This window comes from Castor canadensis, chromosome 5 (assembly GCF_047511655.1).
Source record: "Castor canadensis chromosome 5, mCasCan1.hap1v2, whole genome shotgun sequence".
NCBI classification, from domain to species: domain Eukaryota; kingdom Metazoa; phylum Chordata; class Mammalia; order Rodentia; family Castoridae; genus Castor; species Castor canadensis.
Window position 1 is genome coordinate 32,634,312 of NC_133390.1, and position 21,452 is coordinate 32,655,763.

Consider the following 21,452-nt stretch of genomic DNA (forward strand, 5'->3'; position numbering starts at 1 on the left):
ACAGTTAAGCACAGCCTTCTATTGTCTATATGACAGTGAAGCGGGCTGGACTCTCTTTCAAATACTTCCAGCCAAGTTAGCAGCACAGGGACTGCTAACCAGCTGAGACCTGCCTGAAACCTTCACTCCTAAGAGCATGTGATGTAATGAAATGGTTGCCTTCAGCCACTAAATTGTGAGAGAATTTATTTTAGAGCCAAAAGTAACCCAAAACACTGATTCTTAAAATTAACACAACAGCAGTGGTGTTCTAATACCAGTACTTATCTATCCTTTTGAGATTGTAAATATGTATAGGCATGTTGAAAAGATGTCTGAAACAATCCAAAAGAAGCAAAAATGCTGCATGTGTATTTGATATTTTCATGTCAAACATACAAAATTACAAACAGAAAAATGTAACATTATAATTAAGTTAATTATATACACAAGAAGAATATTATGTGTTAAGTAAAATAATAATGAAAGACTAGTCATATGAAAAATATTTATGCATATATTGTATAGTGGATAAAGCAGACTGTACATGTGTATTTATCTTATTTTAAAACACATGAACAAGTTATACACACTACACTAGAACAGAACATAAACTAATGAAAGAATGTGGGACAATTTTAAATTTATGTTTTGTTATATTACAAAAATAGTAATACAATAAAGGCATAGTCAGGTAGATTTTTAAAAGTTGTAACTTGATTTTTAAAAGTTGTTACTTAAAAACAAGTCATAACTTGGGCTGGACATGGTAATACATACCTGTAATCCCAGCTAATCAAGAGGCAGAGGTCTAGAGGAGGCTGGCCTAGACAAATAGTTACTGAGACCTCATTTCACAAAAAAGGTAGGTGTTCTGGGGTATGCTTATAATCCTATCTAGACAGGGGCATTAGTAGGAGTATTGTGGCCTGAGGCCATTCCTGGGAAAAAAGGAGATGATCTGAAAAATAATTAAAGCAAAAGGGATGGAATCATAGCCCAAGTGGTAGAGCTCTTAGCAAGCACAAGTCCCAAATTTAAACCCTAGCACTGCCAAAAAAGTAAGAAGAAAAAAAAAATCAGAAAAACAAGCCATGATGTAGTTCCGTTCATCAGTGCATTAAAAGGACCATCACCATGATCAAGTGGTATTCATCCCACAAATGTACTGATGATATGATACATCAAATTAGCAGAATCAGAGATAAAACCCATATGATATATCAATCAATGCAGAAAAAAAATGACAAAATGTAACATTCCTTCCTAATAAAAACTCTCAACCAACCAAGTACAGAAAGAATAGACCTTAATGCAAGAAATTTAAATATGACAAACCTACGACTAATATTTCACTGAATAGGGAAAAGTTGAGAGATTTTTCTTCTAAGGTCTGAAATAAGACAAGGATGTTCACTTTTACAACTTTGATTCAATATAACGCTGGAAATTCTAGCCAGGGCATTTAGGGAACAGAGAGAAATAAAGTGAATCCATCTAGGAAGAAAAGAAGTCAAATTGTCTTTGTAGATGATATGATCTTACATGTAGAAAACCTAAAGACACCACAAAAAAGTCAGTGGATCTAATAAATGAATTCAGTAGAATGGCAGGATACAAAATCAACCTGAAAATCATAAATCATTAATTTGAAAAAGAAATCCTTTTTATAATAGCTAACACACACACATGCACACACACACACACACACACACACACACACACAAACCTAGTAATAAATCTCTCTGGGTACATGAATTCTAGTAGTTTCTTGGTATTGCAGGTATATGGCTCTAAGGAGACGGTCATTGAGGAAATCCCAGGAATGCTCAGGATGCAGAATGCTGGCCAAGAGCTCTCTGCATCAACTTGACCACGTAATACACAGAATTTTTTTGTTTTTTACCATACTTGGTCAAAACTGTCCATAATAAATCAATGAATAAGGCAAGATTTCTGTATATCTACAGTGAAACCTCAAAACACTAGTGGAAGAAATTAAAGAGTATAAAAATAAATGGAAAGATATCCCATATTCTTGAACTACAAGAATCACTATGGTAAAATGTACACAGTATCCAAAACAATCTACAGATTCCATGCACTCACTACCAAAATACCAATAACATTCTTTGTAAAAATAAAAAAAATCTAAAATTCATACATAATCACAAAAGGCCCTGAATATTCAAAGACATCTTGAACAAAAAGAATGAAATTGGGAACATGACATTGACTGGCATAAAATATATACATAGACCAACGGTACAGAAATAAGCTCAAACATTTACAGCTAACCATTTTTAAAGAAAGGCACAAAGAACATACATTGGAGAAAGGATAGTGTCTTCAATAAATGGTGCTAGGAAAACTGGATGTCCAGATGCAAAAGAATGAAACTAGAACACTGTCCCCATAAACTGAAATCAGCGTAATGATATTGGAATGAGTAAAAGCTTTATAAGATAAGACCTTAAAAGCACAGACATAAAAGCAAAAATAGACAAATGTAATCATCAAACTTAAAAAATTCTGCACAATAAAGGAAGCAATCAAGTGTGAAGAGACAATATGAAGAATGGGAGAAAATATTTGCAAAATCTTCATATGATGATACAGTAGGGTAAAATACATGGAGTGTTTCAAAATAAGTAGAAAAGGACTTTGAATGTCCCACTACAAAGAAATGATAACAGTAGGAAGTGCTGATATGGTAATTGTTCTTATTTGATCATTACACCATACATACATGTTCTGAAATACCACATAGTACTCTATGAACAATTATGATTCCTATGAGTTAATTAAAAAAACAGTAAAGCAAGTGAAAAAAATATTTGAGAGAAAAATCTAAGTTAACACATCAAATACCTACATAAAAAGGTCTACACAAATAATTTCAAAATTTTGTTGAATTCCTAGATAGCAAAGCATCTTTGGAAAGCAAATAAATTTCCATGTGAAACAACATAAAGAAAACAGCTCTTCAAATGTAAGTCTTCTTTAATTGAAACTAGAAAATCTGGCATATGTTTGGAATTTGCCTGACAGCTTGAAAACAGGATTTGTACTTTAGTGTCTGACAAATCCTGTCATGTAGGTAACATCTAAAGTTTTATGAGGAATGAATGAATGGATAAATTAATAAAACCTGTAGCATATCATTATCACATCAACACTGAACTAGAAATGGATGTTATAATTTGCATAAACATCATTTAGTATACATAGATGCACTAACCAATACTTAAGAAATAATCTGTCACCGTTCACCTTTCAATTTTGTTATGATATAGAATGTTTGTTTACATCAAGTATTTGATTTATGTTGTATTTTTTGTTAATGGGAGAAAAATTTCAGAATGGTCTCCACATGTTGACTTATTTTTTCTCTTGTCTTTTTCCCTGTGAAAAACTTTTTAAGGAGCTGCAACAAAATAAATAATGACTCAAGTGATGTAGTCCCCTCCAACTTAAGAAATATTAGACAGTTGAAAGTAAGATATAAAGGGGGCCTGGGAATGCAGCTCAGTGATAGAGTGCTTGGCTAGCATGTTCAAGGACTTGGGATTGATCCAAACAATGCAAGAAAACAGTTGCCCATATTTAATAATTATTCAAAAGCACAATAAAATTATTGAACAGCTACTTGTATGGAAATGTTTGCTAGCTTTAATTTTTTTTAAATTGTATTAATATATAATATTAATGTAATTGTATTTATATATACAATACAAATTTTCACAACCTTACAATTTACCCGAAGTGTATAAATTAATGGTTTTATTATATTATAGAGTTGTTCAATCATGAACTCACCCTGTTTCAGATTTTTTATTTCCAAAAAGAACCCAAATCTGTGCATAGTCACTCCTTATCTCCCTTTACCTTCTCTAGACCTAGGTAAACACAAATCTACTTTCCTTTATAAAGCTATTTGTTTATTTAAATTTTTCCTTTATTCTTTGATTGGTGGGGGTACCTTGTGGTGTTTACATTGGTTGTTACAACGTATCAAATGCATGAGTTCATCCCCTCAACCATTCTCCTTCATCCCTCCCTCCCCACCCCTGTTTCCTGAGGTAAATTGTATAATATAAGGACTCTTCATGGCTGGCTTTTTTTACTTAATATAATGTTTTTGAGGCTCAATAATATTATATCATAAATATTATTACCTTAATCCCCCCCCCAAATGTGGAACGGATATATAACATTTTATTTGTCAGTGGATTAGTTTCACTGTACACATTTGTGCACAAGATTTTTGTGTGAAAAGATATTTCATTTCTCTTGAGTATATATACTTAAAAGGAATATTTCTAGGTATATGTTTAACTATGTCAAACTCTATGTTTGATGTTTGAGGAACTGTCAAACTGTTTCTAAAGTGACTTCGCTGGTTTACATTCCCTCCAGCAGTATGTGTACTCTAATTTCTTAGCATTCTTTAATATCTATTACTATCTGAAGTTGATTATAGTCATTCTAGTGTGTGAAAAGTGGTATCACACATTGGTTTTGATCTACACCATTGCAATTACTGTTGATGGTATTCATCTTTTCATGTGTTTATTGGTTATTGCATAAAATCTTTGCCACTTTTCATTGAATTCTAACCATCCTTTATATTTTCTGATACAGATCAAATATCAGAGAAATAGTTTGCAAATATCTTCTTCCATGTGTGCATTGTCTTTTCATTTTTTAAATGATGTCCTTCATAACACAAAAATTTTAAATTCTGTTATCTTCCAATGTATCCTATTTTTCCTTTTGTTATTTATATATTAGGGTTTTTGAAGAAAGAATTGAGATCAATACCTAGGATGAAAAGTTTTGTAGCAAGGTGATAAATTCTATTCACATGTGCAGGTGCTCTGCCCACACATGGCTGATGTGCCAGGATCTCTCTTCTGGCTGTAACCATATATCAGAGTCTTCAGGCAGCTGTTAACTCGTGGCACCTGTGCCAGATTAGAAAGCAGAGAGGAGACAAGTTTCCTAACACTTACAGAATGTGTTGCATGCTTCTTGTAGTTCAGAAAGTAAGGGTTCTTTGGTTAAAATTTAAATTTATTTTTAATACTAGATACATGCAATCCAGTTTGGATTGCTAGATAATTCAGTTTCTGCAAAAAAAACTATGCTATTATTAACACAATATCATTTATTCCATTACGCCATTAATTTTTGCCTAAGAAAATTACTGTCTTGGAAGAATTGTTTGCAACAACGATAGGTAGGTCTCTTTCATTTCTTAAATTTATTTTTAACCAATTCTACTTCTAGGCGGTTCATACATGTGATAAAGAGTTGACATTACTACCGCTAGTTGGTTTTGAAAGAAACCAGTCCTGTCTAAAATTTAAAGTGTTGAAATCTACCTCAAATCCTCCCTGATATTTTCATTTATTCCTTTCCTCTTTGACTAAAAGACTGTCTTTGCTGCAAAAGGCTATGAACATATTTATAACAAAACCTTTATACTTAAAATAATTTTGTTTATAAAAAGCTATAGTATCAATGACATTTAAAGACATCTGTGGCTTCCTTTTAAGAAATAATATTTTCAGCATGATTATCTAAATGGCTCAAAAACTCATGTCATTTGTAATTTGTGTGTTATAATTCTTTTCCCTGAATTTCAGTTGTAATTATTTTTTTGATTACTTAAAAGACAAATAGCACCTAAAAAGCCTACTAAAATTGTTACTTTAAATCTTAATGACAGAGATCAATAGAGCTCATTTCACCAGTTAAAAATAAGCTAGCTTTATTTAAGAGTAAAATGAAGCTCAATAATTATTGTTAACTTGTGGTGTGCTATTAAGTAATATCCTACATCCATAGGCAAGGAGTCTATGTATCCATGTAATCAGTTGAGTCAAGAGGATCTTATGTATGTTTTCTGATAGGTTAGGTAATGGAGTAATGGATCATACTATACTAGTGTCATATGAAAGAATATAGGGTATATTTCTTAGTTTGGTAGGAAAATGCTAATTCACTTACAGAGTAATCTATTGACTAACTCAATGGAATAAATTACTACTACTTATATCACTTGGGTGTCAACATCTACCTTTGGCAAAAGGTATTGGAAATTGGTTGTAAATTGTGCATCTTTATTCTTCTCCACTAGGATTGTTTCAGGAACCTACTTGTATATATCCATAAGAGGGCTGCTCAGAACAACTTAGAAGGTGGACACTAGGATGTGAAGAAAGAGGGAAACAATCAGAAGCACTTTGCTTAAAAAAGACACGAAATGGATACCTAATCAGATTATCTCAACACCTAAAGGCATGGCTCATGGAACAGATTCATGGACCTACTGGGAAAGGGCAATAATTACCTGAGGGCCAGTGTTTCTGAGAAAGGTGGAACTGCTCAAAAATGGGTGATTATGTCACCACCACAGCACATTCTCTACAAGAATGCAGAGAGAACCTAAAAGAAATAGGTTTTTACGGTGGCAGTTGTGCTGGATAACTTCTATTAGACCACCATGTAAAATCTTAATTTTTTGTGATAGCACAAGCACTATGCACCAAAGGATTTACTGAATTCCTATCATATACTTCTCACCGTGCTAAGCACCATTAGGAGAAAATGCAGTACCACTTTGCTATTTCTAAAAGCTTAAAACATCCTCCCTCCAAAAGCCTCCCAAAAACCTGGAACTCTTTAGAACAAATAGATAATGACACAATCCAGTCTCATTTGAGTAGTATGTCAAAAGTTCCATGAAAACAAGGATTCTTGTAATTTTATTACTGTGGAACCTGGCTTCTACAGTGTCTCCTGTTGAGGTCTGTTTATTTAACAAACAGTTATGTTGTATCAGACACTTTTCTAAGCATATTAGGAATCAAACTGCTCACTTTATTCTTTCAACAAACCCAGGATGCATGACTATAATTACCCATAATTCATACATTAGGATACTGAGGTACAAAGATGTTAAGTGACTTTTCAAAGTCTCATGACACAAGATTTGAAGTCTGTTTCAGAGGATATGGTACCTATTCTGCTCCTTAATTCATAGTAGTTAAATATATTAATTTTAGATGTACTACTAAGTAATCAAGAGAAAAATATTGTTAAGTTGTCAAAATTGTCAGAATTAAAGGAAACCCCTTGTATCAAACACTAACAAAACAATGATGATTTCTGTTGGAAATATTCTAGGAATTGGGGGAGAGGGACGAGGGAATGAAGGAGAATGGGTAGAGGGGGTGAATCCAAGTATGATATGTTTGATGTATTGCAAGAACTTTTGTAAATGTCATAATATACCCCTGCACAGCAAACAATAAAAAATAAAAATAAAATAAAATAAGAAATCAAAGATAACTCAAAAAAATAAAACAAACAGGTGGCCAAAAAGGAGAGATGCTCATGCCAAAACACCTGATAGCAGGAACAAATCCTTGCCAGAGACACAGGCCCCTGCAACTTTACAAAGAAAATATTTTTGCAAGGACATCTGCCTGACTATCCTACTTTGGACTGACACCATCCTTGTTTGTTGATCCTTACATTCAAGGATTATTATTTCAAAATCCTTCATTTTGCCTTTAAAATCTTCCCCTTGCCTTACCTTCCTTGGATATGCCCCTTGCAATTCTACTCGAGTAAACTCATTATCTTTAAGAATCTCTCTCTCTGTTATTTAGGTTGACAAGGTAGAAAGTTTGATCATGGGAACCTGAAACTAGGGAAAAATTTAAAAAGCAGTAGAGAGCCAAAATAGAGCATGAAAGAAAACAGTACACCAAGTTACTGAGCACCTAAAATAAACATATCCTGAGAAAATCTAAGAATGACCAGTTCCAACTCCCAGGAGACAGTGTGATATGGGAAGATTCTTGAATTAAATTCGGAGGGATCATAATTAGGCCTATCTGTCCCTTTCACTGGTTGTGCTGTGGAAGCCCTTGAATTTCCCTGATTTCAGTTTAGGTCATTTTGAGGATTAAAATAGATAATTCAACAAACTACAGGAATACAATAAATGTTAATTAATTTGACCTTTTCCACTGTTAGATAGAAGTGTTGTGAATATTAAATGAGATTATGCATGTAAGTTTCATTAAAAAACTATTGGGCTCAATAAATAATTAAAATGTCCTTTAAAAGCTACTTATATAACAAAATGATGTGGTAAAATAGAACAGAGTGAATGTGGGTAGGCCACAGCAGAAATTAGGTGTACTCATGCAGAAAAACAGTAGGTCCCATAGTTGAGAGAGAAGTTTCCATTTACAAAGAAATTAGAAAAACTCTAAAATGTAAATATTTAAGGTATCAGGAGAGATCACAAAATGCAGAATAGGAAAATTAAGTAACAGAAAATTCAAATGGGTACATCAATGTAACTGAGGCATACAGAATTAATTGAATTTTAAATTAATTAGAACAAAGAAATAAATCAAGAATTTATTATAGAAAACAGAGAGTCAGTTACTAAACTGACTGGAGACCAGGATGGTTGTAGAACTACAAATCAAAAAGCAGACAAATCAAACACAACCAAAACTCAAGTGGAAGGATTTCTATGGGCTTGATCTAATTATTGAATCAAATCAATTATTTGAATTATAATAATGGTTAAGAAATGTACGAACCACACGCATGTACATCGTGAACTTTGCATGAAAACAGGAAACAGATTTGAATGTAAACCCTGCGGCAGATCTGCTTGACAGCCTTCCTGAGTATCCTTTTCCTTACAAGAAGAAAATTAGTTCACATAATTGTCGTGAGAAAAAATAGCTCCAACCATGCACTTAATACTTTAAGATAGTTAGAAATTAATAAATGTTGGTAAAATCTATTATGTTTTGGCTAATTCTCTTTATTCAGAAACCAAAATATACTTTAAACAAAGTCACTATACTGACTCTGTTGGACAGATAAAAATTTTTCTTCTTTTAGTAAAGTTAAAAAAAAGCTCAATACTTGTTTCAAAGCCAGAAAAAGTATGTGTATATATGTATATATTTCCCATTACTGAGCATTTAAAATTTGGTAATTTGAAACAGGAGACTTTAGGAAATATGCAAAGTGAGGATGAATTTGACAACACTAAGTTATGAAAATAAGTTTACAATGAGATATTTACAAAAGAATATTTTTATAAATCTCCTGAGGATAGCTGTTTTCAGGAATTTAATGGGCAATAATAACAAAATTTACTAGGGATATTTTGGAGAGTGTTCCGAACACTGAGTAGAGATATGAGATAATATAATTATATCTTAATAAATATTTATGGATAGTTCTCTTTTAATTCACATATTTCTTTAACTAGGTTATTAAGTATATTTGTACATCTTTGTGTATTACTTATTCTTGTCTATCATCTACATAAATATGTTAGTCTATATTTTTATGTTAAGTAATATTTGAAATGGATAAAAAAATTCAATGTTTCTATTACCCTGTGCTTTTGCATATAGTATTAATTTCTATAAAAATCAGATATATTATAAATTAATTGTTTCAATAGGCTAAGAAAGATGTTATAAATTTGTTTTTTGAACTCTTGGACCATATTCACACAATCTTACTCTTTCCTATACCCCATGTCCTTTTTTAACTTTCTTACAATTTTTTAAAATGGGTTTCATTATGTCCTTTTCATGTAATGCACTGTGATCATATTCTCTGTGCTCCTTCTCCTTCCCCCTCTCCTGCCCTTGATCCCCTCACAAATAGTTTCCTTTTATGTTCATGTCCTTTTTAAAAAATGTAGGTAATGCATATAAAAGAAAACATGCAGTATTTGTCTTTGAGTCTGGATTATCTCTCGTAATAAGATGATCTCTATTTCCATCAATTTTTCTGAAAATGATATAATTTTATATTTCATTATGATTGAATAATACTCCAATATGTCTATACACCTTATTTTATTTATCTTTTCATTTCTCAATGGGCACCTAGGCTGATTGTATAACCTGGATATTGTTTGCATATTTTCATATAGGGTTATTTTAATAGTGGCATGGGGGAACTAGAGATTATTTCAAACCAATTAATGATTAAAATTTATTTAAAATGTTTATTTTGCTGAGATTTGTTGAATTTAGACTCTATTTAAAATTTTATTAGTCACAATTAAAAATTTATTCAGAAAGAAGCACCAACAAGGATATTGTTGCCAAATGAATACATAGGATTGCTTTCTAGAGAGAGGACCTATTATTCATAAATTACCAAATATATAATTCCTTGTTTCTTACTGCATGGGATATTTTCTCTAATCTTACTGTGTGCCATACTTAATAGTTTTTAAAGAGACTTTGAGATGTGAGGGATCCAAAAAATGGATAATTTTATAATAACCCAGAAGTCTGAAGTCTCTGTAATGGTCTATCCAAGGCCTTATGTTAAAAAGTTTTACTTGAATTCCATTACATTGACACATCTCATTCTTGGTGCCTGGCTTTAAGACAGCACAAAGAATGTAGATGGGAGATGGTTCCTGCTCAGCTGAAATTTTAAGTCTTTCTGGGGAAGACAACAATTACACAATAATTATTGATGGCTTAGAACACATGGCAGTTAGTTACTTACCGTCGACTAGGGTTAGAAAAGTCTTCTTAAGAAAAACTTTTAATCTAACATCAAAAGGAAGCTTATGCATTAGTCAGAGAATATATTAGGAGTGCAAATTGAATGGCAATGTTCAAGCCATAAGTGGAAAGCTTAATTAAAAAGCCATATGTGATTCTCTGTGAAGTAAAATAAACTGATTCCTGCTAAAAGAGAATGTCCCAGTATTAATCTGATACCTGTGAATGGGACATAAGTAGGAAATAGAATCTTTGCAGATGTAATTAAGTTAGAGACCTTATTTGTTGAGATTAGACCCTAAATTTCATGACTTCTGTTCTTGTATAACAAAGTAGGAAGTTGGAGATTTACAAACACAGAATAGATACAAGGAGGAAAATGTTGTGTGAAGACTGAGGCATAAGTGAAATTATGCAGTTCTAGCCAAAGTATTCCATGTGTTGCCTGCAATTGCAACTCCCAGAAACAAGGATACAGGCATGAAACCGAGCCTCTCTCAGACTCTAGATGAACCAAACTTGCTTGTATTTTGACTTTGGTCTTCTGGCCTCCAGTACTATGTGACAAAAAATTAAAAATTTTTTAAGCCAAAAAGTTTGTGGCAATTTGTTGCAATTACTCTAGAATATTATTACACTGAATTTAAAGCTAAAATCCAATATAGCTTAAGAATAACAAAGTCAATAAACAAAACTTCTGTTTTATATTAAGGACTAGGTTACGCATTTCTTACTGAATACCATCCTTCTATTGTGTGTATTGCAGTAATTTATATGCCTAAAAATACGTGTCAGTCTTGTAAACAACAAAACAAGTGACTGATAACTCAAATGTGTAACATATTTGATTGTTTACAAGGAATTTTTATCATACAGTTATTAATGTCAACAAAAGCATTATGAATCATTGCATTTTATAGAGGAGGAGATTCTCTAGTGGCAGAACTTAGATACAGGTTAGTTAAAAATGAATGACCCCATGCTCATTTGACTCTGTGATAGATCCCACTTAGGTGTTTGGAGTAAGGAAAATTCTTCAATGTGACCAAATACCAAAGTGTCAAAAGAAAATCACTCATGTAGTGAGTGTACCTGAAAATGGCTGCGTGCCACAAGGAAAACTTTACATAATAATGAGCCACGTCACAGAGGTTGAAACAAAAATTGAGATCTCTGAAGCATGCTTGCAATCATGTTTTCACTTTTATTTTTATTTGACATTAGACAAGTCATTTCACTTTAACATCCCTTGGTCTCCTGATTTTTAAAGACTGAGGAAACAAAAATACTGAACATTCAACTTGGATTATTAAGTGGGTGCCTTGAAGCTCTATGTGTCACAAATCCTGATAAAGTTGCATTTGGTTCTAGGCAAGAAATACTCATCAATAATCAAGGCCTAGAAAATAAAAGCTAGCCAAAGTAGAACTGAATCGGTTTAGACAAATTTACATGTTAAGCTTGTCAGTATGGATGATTACTCAACATTGTGCCTGAACTAGTTCAAGGTGTATGGTTTGACCTATCCCCACGTCCATTCCTCCATACATTTGTGAGGAAATTACCTTTCAAATCCCTATGGTACCCGATTCCCAGAAACCCTTGTTCATCAGGGGGATTAATTGTCTCAGAATATAGTGTGTACTTCCAATTTTGTGTGTGCGTGTATAGAACTGGGATTTGAACTCAGAGCCTTGTGTTTGCCAGGCAGGCACCTTACCACTTGAGCCATCCCATGTTCTCAGCATTTTTTGCTATAGGTGTTTTTCAAATAGGGGCTCACTTTTATGTCTGGGCTGCCATCCTCCTATTTACACTTCCCTCATAGCTAGAATGATAGTTGCATGCCACCATGCCCAGCTATTTTATTGGTGGGGATGGGGTCTCATGGACTTTTTGCCCCAGCTGGCCAAAACAGCAATCCTCCAGATCTCGCTTCCTGAATAGCTAGGATTACAGACAGGAGTCATGGTGCCTAGATTCAATTTCTGTTCTTTATTTTATTCCTGCTTCCTTACTCTACACTGAAATTCCCTCTAAAATCATTCCAAATATTACTTGTATTAGGGAAGCATTTATCATTACTCTCCCCTACTTCTAAGCAGCATTTATTACTGCTATTCAAAGCTCCCAGGCAGCTTTGCTTACTGTTTTAGTACAGCCTTCCTCTGACCCATACAAGACTGTGTTCTTCCAACACTAGTACACAAAGGAAAACCTAAACAGACTTGTTTCGAATTATCAGCAAACCAAAAAATTTAGAGTGAACAATGGATAAATAATTTTTTAAACCCACAAAATTGAGTAATAAGGTACAGCAAATATAGACAATAGACTTGTCTGAAGGGGATCTTTGTGTGTCACACTGTATTATTATACTTACATATGAATTTTATTTTCTTTTTATGCTAGCCTACAAGTGGAAATTAACAGTTATTACACAAATCAAGAAATTAATGATGTTGGAAAGTAAATCACTCTCTATAGCTGATCTATGACCTATAGCTGATCTATGACCTAGAGCTGAAAACATGCAAAAGAGAATGGGCCCAAGATGGTGCCTGGATGTCACTCTTATAGAATTTAAACATACTCCAATTCTTGGATAGTTATTTCACCATGACGGATGATAAATGTAAGACACCTTACAGTATCGAAGTAATCTTCATTTTTAATAGAACTCCAAATAACTCACAGATCCATTACTATTAATTCAGTTAAAAGGAATTGCTGTCTCTTTAAAATTAATCAAGTATATTGTTATGTCAACTGATCTCACAGTTCTCTGGAACGAGATTAAGTTAGACTCTCAACATAAGGTAGCATAAGACGTTTCATAATCTTACATGCTATAGTTAGTTCAATGTGCTTTTGCTGACTCAGCCCACCTAAATGCGAAAGTTCACACTGGAGTTTTCCTATTAAAAAGCTAGTAGGAAATTTACGTTTATAGTAGGCATTTTGACTTCCTTGGCATTGAAATCTGAGAAAGCCATAATACTAAAGAAAAAATGAATCTAAAAACATATAAAACACCAGGTACCCAAAAAGCCTCTGATACATAAATTCTCATTGATTTTCATAGTCAATAATAACCTGCTTTTAACTGCAATTCTTTTATTTTTTGAAAGTTGATTTCATTGCTACATTGTCAACAACTCTCCTATTAAACATACATCTCAATTACTTGGGTAACAGTCATCCTTTCCGACATATTTTGGCATTTTTGATGTAATTGACATACTTTACATACACATTTTGATTCTTTTATGCCATGGAATGGGTCTTATAGAATATGTTAGAATTTATTATTCAAATGAATTCTAGTCCTTGCTTTAACCTTTACATTACAATCTCAAGCACATCTATAGGGGATTCATTGAAATCAATATGGGCCTAAAGAGCTTTTCCTTTTTAGAAGGATATATTTCCATGCAATTTTCCCCTGATTGTGGTCAGGCTCTGCTTGGTGGGCTAGCTCATTCTTTTCACATCACTTAGTGCATCTTATTGTACACACCTGGATTATCTTTTGTTCAGTATTACGGATATGGCCATTTCACTAACTAGAAATTTTCAGCAAAAAAACCTGTCTGTTTATGCATGTATTGTTTGATTAACAAATATAAATTGAGAATCTTAATGTCATTTTCAAAACTTAAAACTGAAAAAGCTAACTGAAAATTAGTGCAGATTGGAAAAATCGGTGTTCATTTTAATGTGGACATTATCAGCTTTATTCCAACACAAGAACAATTTTGCTTCCTGGGATCATAGTTCTTTTGTTTTTAGGTCCTTCTGAACAACCACATTGCATATGATTTTATTTTATGTCTTATAGAGTATACACATGGGATTCTAGAGCTGCTTGTAATATCACAGTTTCTCTGCAGCACAAAGAAGACACATGAGATCATTTTTTTCCTCTATGCATTTCCTATTTTAACACACAGTAACTAATTTTACTTGCCAGGTTTTATGGCCTTTTATTGGTTATGCAGTTTTATTTATATTCTTGCTTGCTACTAATTATCACATTCTGCATAATTTATAATGCATTCTACTGATGGTGGATTCTGAATAATGAAACCAATCTACAGAAAGAAATCGACCTCCTCCCAATGAAAATGCCAAAGAGAGTATGAACAAAAATTATAAAAGACTTTAGAGATTTATCCTTAACGTGAACTCACTTCCTTTGTTCTGCAAAAGAAAAATGAAGACATCAGTTGAATGGAGCTCATTTTAGTATTGCTCAAAACAAAAATTTTACAGATTTTCTATAAATTATGCAAGTCCTGTACTGGTAGTATTAAGTCTATCATGCACCCAGTTTTTTAGGGAGAAAATTAAAATATGAAAATGGGAAATCTGGTATATGTAAACACTTTATCAGTAGATTCGCCTGTACAGACAATGCTGTGAGTGGCCTATGTGCACTTACCTGCTCGTTACTTATATTTCTGAAAAAGACCCATATTAAAAAGCTAAATTAGCCTATTAATGTATTATTGCCCATGTGTATCAATTAGCTCAAGCCATTTATATGTAAATATGTATTATAAATAAGTGTTTTCTAGATCTTATACTTAAAACTTTCTTAACTTGCTCGCTGTGTGCTGTTAGAACTTAAGAAAAAAAAAGGTCAATTTAGTTGCATTTTTGGTTTTTTAAATCAGCAATTGCTGTTTTGTCTTCTGGCTACACCTTTTTGTGAGTCATCTTACAACCTTTCCACCTCTATCTTCCTTTTAATTTTAGACAAGTCAGGTATCATTAGAGGAAATTAAGATATTTATTCTATGAAATGAAAAAACAAACAAAAATGCTATCATGCCATTTCTTTTCCTAATATGAAAACCTAGACACATTCTTTTACTTTCATGGAATGTTGAAGATTAGGTGGGCATTTGGGGTTGTGGAATAGAAAATATATCAAGAATTCTATCTCTTAAATGAGCTTCTTATAGAAAACATGCATCCTACATTCTTTCTACCACTGCCTTACAAAAAAAGTAAGATCTTTATAATCCAAAATCACCTAAATCTAAATTTATTTGTGATCATGATTCAAAACCAGCCCAGGGCAAACAATTTTAGTGAATCCTTACAACAATAAGTAAGCCAGGTGTGGTGGAGTACAATTATAATCCCATCTAAATGGGAGGCTGAGGTAGGAGAATTGAGGTCTGAAGTCAGACCCCAGGCAAAAACAAAACCCTACCAGAAAAATAAATTCAACCAACAAGCTGGAGGTGTGGCTCAAGGGTAAAGCATTTGATGAAAAAATGCAAGGTCTCAAGTTCCCCATATATCCTCCCCCAAAACCCAAACAAATATATACATATATATTTAACATATATATATGTGTATATATATACATATATATATACAAATATGTACACAAGTATATATATTTACAAATATTTGGGTGAGAGGTTGGATTGAGTTTATATTCATCCAATCATTCATATATTTATTTATTCAAATTGATATTATATTTATTTCTTATGTATTATTGGGAACTCACAAAATGATACCCCAGAGTGAAGTTTTTAGAAGCAGGCTAGGAAGTAAAGTTTCTCTCTGAACTTCTGTCCTTCTTTCTCTCACACCTCACTGTCATCCAATATAAGACATAGAAATTAGAATTTTTCTTCCTCAAAAGAGGTCATAGATATTAGAACCTTGTTTCCCCAAAACCAAACATAAAACCTAAAAAAAGAAATTACCCTAATTTTTCCTTCCTTTCTGTGTAACAAATTGCCAAAAAGAAATTCTCTGACTAATTTTAATGATTGAAGGTTATAAAATCCCCATTTCATAGAGAGACCTACCATCACAGTAGTTTAGTTTTTGCCCTCTATATGACTGAGCTGAACTGAAAAGTGGAAGATTTGTGGTAAAGATCAAGGGAAAGGGAGAAGAGTAAAAGTGTCTTTAGGGGACTTGCTTGAGGAAACAAAGTTGATTTGTTTAAGTTTTGGGTATTTTGTCTCTGATCCAATGACTATACATTGAGATGAAAACACCTACAGACAATCATAGATCTTGCACTAGAAATCAAAGAGAAAGGCAGGATGGGAATTTCAGATATGGGATTCATTCATGTAGAATATGAAGTGGAAACATGGAGATGAAATGCTTTCTCAGAGAGACAGCTGGAAAGAAAAGTGTGGGCTGGGGTGAGGTTTAAGCCTTGAGGTACAAGAAACCAAACTTTTTCCAAAGACATAACTAACAATCAAAGATATATATTTAATGTCTCCATTGTTAGCTGAGGTCACTGCATGGAAGGTATCCAGGCCTTAGATGATAACGTCAACCTTGATTAAATGACCTTGAAACTGGCTTTGTCTTTGAGAATCATGGGGCTCAGTGGCACCATTTATCTCTTTGAGTCACAGCATCCCTGTCTGTAGAGTGGGATGACATATGTTTAATGCTATGATTGCTCATCTCATTTTTCTCTATCTGGTAAAGGTTTAGTCATTTTTATAATTGTTATGATAATTGGCTAGGATTTAAAAAGTAGAACAGTTTTATAATTTATTTGAAAAGCAGTAACATACAGGCAATGTTTTATCCAATTCTCTGCCATGAATAAAGATCGACTGATGGTTATCAGTTATATACATTGTGGTGATCACATGGTGTTCATCCCATTACTGCATTGACTCTAAATTCTCATGGAGGAGACCTTGTCTTACTAAAATTACTATTCTTTGTGTTAAGTGATTGCTATGTAGAAAACACTAATGCTTATTGAATAAATGTTTGATGTTTGAATGAGTAACTGCTTTGGATAAAATGACTTGATACATTAACTCTTTTGTTCATTTGATTTGTATTAATATGTAGGTCATAATTCAAAAGATCTGAACTACTAAAGACTAATGTATAATTCTTTCCATATTCTCTCTAATCAGTCTGTTAGCTATGTTATTATAATTTGAAATTTATACATATAGTTATAGAAATTGAAAAAATAGAATAAGACACCATTGTGAAATATTAAAAAATTATACATATTTACTGTACTAATAAATGCTTAAAATATTTTCAATTCAATTTAAAAACTGGCCTTATACAATATAATTTTATGTTTACTTCTTGTCTTCTTAGAGGCAGTTTGAGGTTTATATCCTTGATTTATTTGTTTAACCAGCACTAAAATTATGTACTGTATCCAAGATGCTGTGAACTCATTTAACACTCATAACAATCCATGCACACTTGACAGATGCAGAAAATAAACTGCAGAGGGGTCTTCAATCATACTCCATGTCAAACTGCCATCAAAAACTGTCATTTGCAGACACATGTTTACATGTTTATAAAATCACAAAGGCGTCTGTACTCCCTTCTCTACCAGGAAGCACAAAGGTTGATGGGCAAAGACAATTTTAGACTCTTAACAGCATCAGAAGAATTAACAAGTCCCCAACTTCGTATATATACATTCTTCTAAGACCTCACCCTACTGCTCTTTACTCTGTCTCTAACAAAGTGCCACTCTCAACTCAGTCTTTGAAGACAAGCTGCTTGGGAAGTCACTTTTAAGGTCTCTTTCTTATATCACAAATCCAACTGGTTGCTTGACTTCAAGAGTTCCCTATTTCCTATAGAACAGAAACTTCTCAGCAAAGCTCTTTTTCACCTGTTTTCATCATCTCCACAAACACATGCAGAGCACAGATGCTGACGTAACTGGATTATGATGCCAGCTTATATGCTAATAACCACATACTTGGAAAAATGCTGCCCTCTTAATTCTTCAGTTTCTACATCTATAAAGCAGAGACAATAGTACCAACATTGTGGAGAGCGGACTATGGGAAGCCTATGAGAACTGGACATAACCAAGGCAAGATGCAGCTCAATTGCTTTCATCTGTAGGGTGAGATCCGCACAGCCCTGCCACAAAGAGAGAAAACAGGGAAAAGCAAAACAGCTGCATATCCTAAACTGTTTGCATTCAGAGAATCAGAAAAGCAGGTTTCTCCAGTTACAATGTCACACCCCTCCCCTATGGCCGCTGCTCCACCCTGTTTAAGGCTGTTTATTAATGACCCCTGAAGGAGGAACAAGGGTTTGTTGTCTTTGGCTTTCACTTTGGGCTGTTACCTTTGGCTTTGGACTTTTTAGTGTGGGAAGCTTTGGAAGGGAAAAGAATTGCTAAAGGTAAACTGCTGAACAGAAAAGAATGGCTAAAGAGAGGTTGATAGAAAGTCTGCTCCGAGAACTTTAACATAGGCCTTAGAAAAGCTAAGCTAAAAACCAAAGAAAGAACTTTGCAGTGCAAGTCTAAGGACTGAGACTTTAAGAGTTATGCATATGCAGTTTGTAGGCATGGCTGTTTGCAAGTCTGAGCTCCAAGACCTTAAGAAAGCTAAAGAGAGATGGGACAGTGCAAGCCTGGGGACAAAAGACTTTAAGAGAAGATTATGCTAAGGAACAGCTAAGAGAAAACATGGGACAGTGCAAATCTAAGGAAAGAGGTTTTAAGTGAGCTTTTAAGGAAAGACTTCAGAAGCAAGTTTTTAAAGAACTGCGAAGGAGTAAGGCCTTAAAGAATCAAGATAGAGAAAAGAAGCAATGAGGGTTGGGTGTTTCCACCAGAGCACCCAACACACCTGATCCCACTTTCTGTCTGTCTGTCTATCCTGTGTCTTTTCTGAATCTCCAGTCACCCCCCCAGTTAGCCCCAGTTAGGTTCAGTATTAACCAGGAGCAAAAGAAAGCTCCCTCTAACAAGGGGTGCCCCCTCCACAACATAAAGGGTTATGGTGAGAATTCAATGAAAGGTTTTAGATGTGTAACTAGCATTTAATAAAGATCTCATAATTTTTTCTACTTCCATAGCATTATAACATATTTATAACTATCTCATATGCAAACACTTATGCCTTCTTTCTGGTTACTCAAATATATCTCTTCTTTAATGTACAAAGGTAAGAGTAAGGAAATACTTTCACAAAATGATTTCTTTCTATGACAAACTCTGACTTGTTCTATATTATTCTGGCCACCCCAGAATATGTTGGACTTTTGTTCTCTCCCTGCCTACAAAAAAGCAACTTCATTATAGTGTCTATCACAGTATGTTACAATTACATATATTAATTATATATATTATATATCATTATCTGTGAACTTTTTTCATCTGCCTTATTACCACAAAATGTCTAATTAGTATTAATTAATTAATTAATTAATTAATACTAATTTAGTATTTGAAGTGCATAATTAATTTTTAAATATATCCAAAACATGGAATAATTGATAGGTACTAATTGGCTAAAATAATTGATTAATTTTGCAAACATTTTTAAAGCACTTAAACTGTTAGATACTGTGATAGGATTTATGGATATAAAAATAAATGAAATAATTTATGTAAAGAAAGCATCAAAATTTGCATTGTTGCTTTTTAAACTAGGGACTCATTAACTCTTTAACTTTATTCATTTTATTTAAACTAAAGTCAAAGTTTTGTTGGAATTTTTTTTCTTCATTAAATTAATAGATCATTAAAAACCTCAAAATAATTATGAATTCCTGACCAAAGGTAAGTTTGAAGTTCATGTCAGAAATCATAAAATTCTTAGTTTTGTTTCAAAATGGGATTTTACTCTAAGGGCATGAAACATGAGACTTTTCATTAGCCAAAATCCTAAATAATACCTGTCAAGCACTGTGAAATGTCTTCTTGGAACACACCAGTGTGTCCTTGCCCGCGCCTACTGCCCTCCATGACCCACACTTTATTCTTAGCAGATAGGAAGCCATATTCAAAGGTGAGTTTTAAATATAAAGAAGTTAATATCTTGGAAAAACAAAAATAATAAAAAGAATAAATGAAAGTTAGTAAGGACACTATTCCATAAATAGCTTACAGAAGGTTTTTCAGATAACTTATCTTAGTCTCAGTGACATTTTACAGTTTTATTGAAAACAAAACAAAACAAAAAAAGTATTTAAAAAATTCCAATTTTCCTAAAGGAAGCAAGGAATAAAAAAGAGGTGTAAAGTAAAAGGATGAAAAGTAAAGTTAGAGCAAAAAATGAAGAAAAATTAAAAAGGAGAAGAAATACAACTTAACAGATTTGGGATACAAAGATTTTAGTGAAGAATTCACATAAAATAAATGAAAAAAGGACAATGACAATTGTAGAGAACATAAAAAAAGACAAACAAGTCAGGTTTAGTGTTTATGTCTTGTTTTTTTCACAAAGAAGAGTACAAAAAAAGGAATGGAAAACAACTCAAAGAAAGAAAAAGTTTTGCTAAATGAGTACTTGAGCCAATAAATTGGAAAGAAGCAGCCAATGTAAGGCAACTGATTATTCTCAGAGTCTTTGTCATGGATCCCTAGCTGTCCTCAAGGCTAACTAATTCATAAGACATAGAGGAGGGTTCTCTTGTGACCCTAACCTAAAATAGCCATTTACAACTGAATTAGAATTCCTGCATTTTGTTTTGGTTTCCCACCCCAAAACACTGATTAATATCTGATGTTGGAAGACAGGTGGATAGGTGGCAAGTAGATAGATCAATAGATAGATAGATAGATAGATAGATAAATGATAGATGATATATAGATACTGTTTACTGCCTCTCTCCTCAATTAAAATGTCAGTTCCAAGAAGTCAGATTTTTTTAATATGATTCTATTTTCAAATACTATGACTTGTCATATGAGAATTTAATAAGTACCTGCTAAACAAATAATTTCAATAAATAAACAATTATGTAACAATCAGGGAAGAAAAGGGCAGTTCATACTCCAGAGGGCAATGCCAACTGCTTTTACATTCACTTAAGACAGAGGAAGATTCCAAGATGGCAGCTAGAGGAAGGAAGCAGAAAGCGTGACTCCTACAG

General features: G+C 33.2%; 1 protein-coding gene and 1 long non-coding RNA gene across 5 annotated transcripts in view; one reads left to right on the plus strand and one right to left on the minus strand.

Annotated features, from left to right (window-relative positions):
* The window catches only part of LOC141423220 (uncharacterized), a 33,735-nt gene extending 23,428 nt beyond the window's left edge, over nt 1-10,307 (plus strand). The window contains exon 4 of the long non-coding RNA XR_012447908.1: nt 6,125-10,307. This is a non-coding gene — a long non-coding RNA (uncharacterized lncRNA). The remainder of the gene's footprint in view (nt 1-6,124) is intronic.
* The window catches only part of Robo1 (roundabout guidance receptor 1), a 1,075,667-nt gene that overhangs the window by 804,033 nt on the left and 250,182 nt on the right, over nt 1-21,452 (minus strand). The window lies entirely within an intron of this gene.